The following is a 5,001-nucleotide window of genomic DNA, read 5'->3' on the forward strand; positions in this document are numbered from 1 at the left end:
GCTGTGCTTAGTCACAGTCATGTCTGACTCTTTGCGACCCCATGGATTGTAGCCCACCAGGCTCTTCTCTCTATAGAGATTCTCCAGGCAAGAATACTGGAGTGGGTTGCCATTTCCTCTTCCAGTCTTAACAGTGGAGTTTAATACAAATAATTATTCACTTAGGAACTTGAGAAAATTGTTTCTCACGTGTCATGCCATAAAATTTTAATTCCAAAATTACTATATATGTGTGGTTGTGTCCACATATGGATAGTACAAATGTTTAAAAATATAGTTTAGCTTTCGATTTTACTAAGGCCTCTTTCACATCATTGTTCCATAGGCTAAATATCAGAGGGCTTAGCAGGGGAATCACACGAGTGTAAAACAAAGAGGTCATTTTGTCTTCATCTAGACAGTAGGATGAACTTCGCCTGAAATACATAAAGAGTAGAGTTCCCTGGAAAATCGACTCTGCAGTTAAGTGGAAGGTGCAGGTGGTAAAAGCTTTGACTTTCCCCTCAGCAGAGTGGATCTTCAAGACTGAAAGGATGATATAAAAATAAGAGCAAGGACTCCTGAAATAGTACTCAGTTAAATAAAACCCAAAGCAGTGAATATCACTAATTCATTGACCTGTGTATCTGAGCAGGACAGGGGGAAAAAAAAATGGAGGTAAACCACAGAAAAAAATGGTTAATCACATATGACCCACAGAAACATAAATGGAATGGTAATGGTGTGTGTATCTGAGAAACTGTTATCCCCACCAGGAAAACCCCAGACATGAGCAAGGAGCAGACCCTGCTGGACATGCTCACTGAAAAGAGCAAAGGATTGCTGATGGCCTTGTCCCAGTCACAGGCCATCATTGACAACAAGAAACACTCAGAATCGGCAAAGATACAGAAGACCAAGAATTGCAGAGCGCAGCCACAGAAAGAGATTGACTTGTTCTTGGCAAATAGGTCCACCATCATCTTGGGGCTGATAGCTGTGGAACAGCAGAGGTCACAGAAGGGGAGGTGGCTGAGGAAAAAGTACATGGGTGTGTGCAGCTGGGGATCCATCCTAATCAGGGTGATCATTCCCAGATTTGCCAGAAGATTGATGAGATAAAGAAGGAGAACCATGGTAAATAGGGTCAATTTGTTCACAGTGTTATCAGTAATTCCCAAGAAAATGAACTCAGTCACGGAGGAGCAATTGTCTGTCCATCCTTCTTTGTTCTTGCCTAAACTCTTAGAAAAATATTTAAAAAACCCAAATAACAAAGATACATGGGTAGGTAACACTTCTGCACATCCACAAAATATCATAAGGCAGAACACGTTTCTTTCTATAATTGTGTTTTTGTATTCAGAAAATCATCCAGTCATGTGCCCACTCTTTAAAGAGGCAAACTATCTGTCGGGGCTTCTCTTACTGGTTCAGACAATAAAGAATCTGCCTGCAACATGGGAGACCCAGGTTTGATCCCCAAGTCAGGAAGATCCCTTGGAGAAGGGAATGGCTACGCACTCCAGTATTCTTGCCTGAAGAATTCCATGGACAGAGGAGCCTGGTGGGCTACAGTTCTTGGGGTCACAAAGAGTCCAACATGACTGAGTGACTAACACTTGTTCAGCTATCTATTACCCAACAACAACAACAAAAATCACCTAGAATAGACTGTTGAGAAATTGAACCAAATCTATTATGTCATTTATGAGGCATGTTACTTCCTACAAGGTTATGTCAGAGTCTGACTTCTTTTTATCTCAATGGATACATTTGAATTAATTTACCTCTCTTTTCCTCTTCAAAATAATATGAACAAGACTCTAATGTATTACAGATGTTGAGCTGTAAGACAGGGCTAAGGATTCTCTACACTTGAAAGTATTTACATGGAAACAAACTGGGATAACAGTTTTAATGTTTCTTACTACATGATTGCTTTAAGAATATTTGTACTAATTCCTGAAATAATGACCATGTCACTCACTAATAACAATGATCACTATTTTGTTACTGGTTTTATGTTGTGTTTAATAGTGAGACATCTAAGTATTATCAACCTTTATTTCTTGTAATTTATTATTGATTTGTCACAATATTCATTAGACCTTTGCAGAGATAGTTGTCAAAAATCAAGTCACTTGCTGAGTGAAAGAAAAAATCTAAAAGGAATTGAAAAAAATAGAACACATTTGCATCTGTTTGGATTTTAAATGAGCTCTAATATTATAAAATGGAAATGAGATGAGAGAGAATAAATTGTTCTGAGATAGGCACATACCCTCTTTTATGTATGTGTCCTTGTGTGTGTGTCATGTTGATTTGCCTACTTTTTTAAAATTGGAGTAAAATTACTTTACAGTGTTATGTTGGTTTCTGCCATACAGCAAAGCAACTCAGCCACAATTATAAATATATTACCTCCCTCTTGGCTTGTATATGTGTTTGATGTATATGAGAATGAAGTGAGGGAGTGAGTGAAGTCGCTCAGTCGTGTCCGACTCTTTGCGACCCCATGGACTGTAGCCTACCAGGCTCCTCCCTCCATGGGAATCTCCAGGCAAGAGTACTGGAGTGGGTTGCCATTTCCTTCTCCAGGGAATCTTCCCGACCCAGGGATCGAACCCGGGTCTCCATCATTCCAGGCAGATACTTTAAACTCTGAGCCACCAGGGAAGCCCCATATATGAGAATAGAATGCATTTAATGAACTTCTCCCTTAAGCCTAAATAGATATGACATTTTTTCACATGATAATTAACTTGCAAGTTTTTATTTTTACTGTGATAGTTGTATTATTTTTTAAACAAAATGAAACAAACCTTCAATTCACATATGCACTTATCCAATGATAAAAGGAATAAAAGTTTTTTTCTGTGAGCCACCAAGAAAATAAAATCATTAAGAAATTATGCTGTGGTTATTAACAAGCTCAGGAAGGTGGATCCCAATCAGAGAAATCAATGTCATTTCTGGCAAATAAAGGCAGAGTTAATTTAATTGAGTAAGTAGACATACAATTTCTGTCCTTTATTGAGCCCATCTTTGCATGAAATGTTCCCTTGGTATCTCTAATTTTCTTGAAGAGATCTCTAGTCTTTCCCATTCTGTTGTTTTCCTCTATTTCTTTGCATTGATTGCTGAAGAAAGCTTTCTTGTCTCTTCTTGCTATTCTTTGGAACTCTGCATTCAGATGCTTATATCTTTCCTTTTCTCCTTTGCTTTTTGCCTCTCTACTTTTCACAGCTATTTGTAAGGCCTCCCCAGACAGCCATTTTGCTTCTTTGCATTTCTTTTTCTTGGGGATGGTCTTCATCCCTGTCTCCTGCACAATGTCACGAACCTCTGTCCATAGTTCATCAGGCACTCTATCTATCAGATGTAGGCCCTTAAATCTATTTCTCACTTCCACTGTATAATCATAAGGGATTTGATTTAGGTCATACCTGAATGGTCTAGCAGTTTTCCCTACTTTCTTCAATTTAAGTCTGAATTTGGTAATAAGGAGTTCATGATTTGAGCCACAGTCAGCTTCCAGTCTTGTTTTTGTTGACTGTATAGAGCTCCTCCATCTTTGGCTGCAAAGAATATAATCAATCTGATTTTGGTGTTGACCATCTGGTGATGTCCATGTGTAGAGTCTTCTCTTGTGTTGTTGGAAGAGGGTGTTTGCTATGACCAGTGCATTTTCTTGGCAAAACTCTGTTAGTCTTTGCCCTGATTCATTCCACATTCCAAGGCCAAATTTGCCTGTTACTCCAGGTGTTTCTTGACTTCTTACTTTTGCATTCCTGTCCCCTATAAGGAAAAGGACATCTTTTTTGGGTGTTTGTTAGTTCTAAAAGGTCTTGTAGGTCTTCATAAAACCGTTCAACTTCAGCTTTTTCAGCATTACTGGTTGGGGCATAGACCTGGATAACTGTGATATTGAATGGTTTGCCTTGGAGACGAACAGAGATCATTCTGTCGTTTTTGAGATTGCATCCAAGTACTGCATTTCAGACTCTTTTGTTGACCATGATGGCTACTCCATTTCTTCTGAGGGATTCCTACCCGTAGTAGTAGATATAATGGTCATCTGAGTTAAATTCACCCATTCCAGTCCATTTTAGTTCGCTGATTCCTAGAATGTTGATGTTCACCCTTGCCATCTCTTGTTTGACCACTTCCAATTTGCCTTGATTCATGGACCTGACATTCCAGGTTCCTATGAAATATTGCTCTTTACAGCATCGGATCTTGCTTCTATCACCAGTCACATCCACAACTGGGTATTGTTTTTGCTTGGGCTCCATCCCTTCGTTCTTTCTGTAATTATTTCTCCACTGATCTCCAGTAGCATATTGGACACCTAATGACCTGGGGAGTTCCTCTTTTGGTATCCTATCATATTGTCTTTTCATACTGTTCATGGGGTTCTCAAGGCAAGAATACTGAAGTGGCTTGCCATTCCCTTCTCCAATGGACCACGTTCTGTCAGACCTCTCCACCATGACCCACCCGTCTTGGGTTGTCCCGCAGGCATGGCTTGGTTTCTTTGAGTTAGACAAGGCTGTGGTCCTAGTGTGATTAGACTGACTAGTTTTCTGTGAGTATGGTTTCAGTGTGTCTGCCTGCCGGGAGCCATCGTGAGGAATCCCGCCCATGACAAGGTCACGAGGAAGGAAGCCTGACAAAACGCAAGGATGTGATTAGGCTTCAGGAGTTCCCCCTGGAATTTCCTGAGCACGTACCCCAAAAGCCAAAAATCTTTTGCATTCTGCTCTTCTAATATTCTCTGGAAAAAGTCAAATCAGGGCTTTAGTCTTCTACATTTGAAAAGGATGTTTCAGTTAAACCCCCTCTGATAGCTCTCTAGCTTGCCTAACAGGTCCCCCGGACCTCTTACAGCTTGTGAATTGCTTACAGCCCACCAGCAGCGAGAGGCACAAAGCTAAAAGCATCTTAAAGATACAGAGCCTTTTCTAAAAAGCTAAAAATCATATTGGTGACGGGTTTCCCGAAATCAGATTGATTATA

At 40.0% G+C, this 5,001-nt stretch overlaps 1 pseudogene; it reads right to left on the reverse strand.

Moving 5' to 3' along the window:
• Positions 1–265: 265 nt before the first annotated feature.
• Positions 266–1,301, reverse strand: LOC128059955 (olfactory receptor 5W2-like; annotated as a pseudogene).
• Between the last annotated feature and the right edge of the window lie 3,700 nt (positions 1,302–5,001).

The sequence above is a fragment of the Budorcas taxicolor genome, chromosome 15 (assembly GCF_023091745.1).
Source record: "Budorcas taxicolor isolate Tak-1 chromosome 15, Takin1.1, whole genome shotgun sequence".
In the NCBI taxonomy this organism is placed as follows: Eukaryota; Metazoa; Chordata; class Mammalia; order Artiodactyla; family Bovidae; genus Budorcas; species Budorcas taxicolor.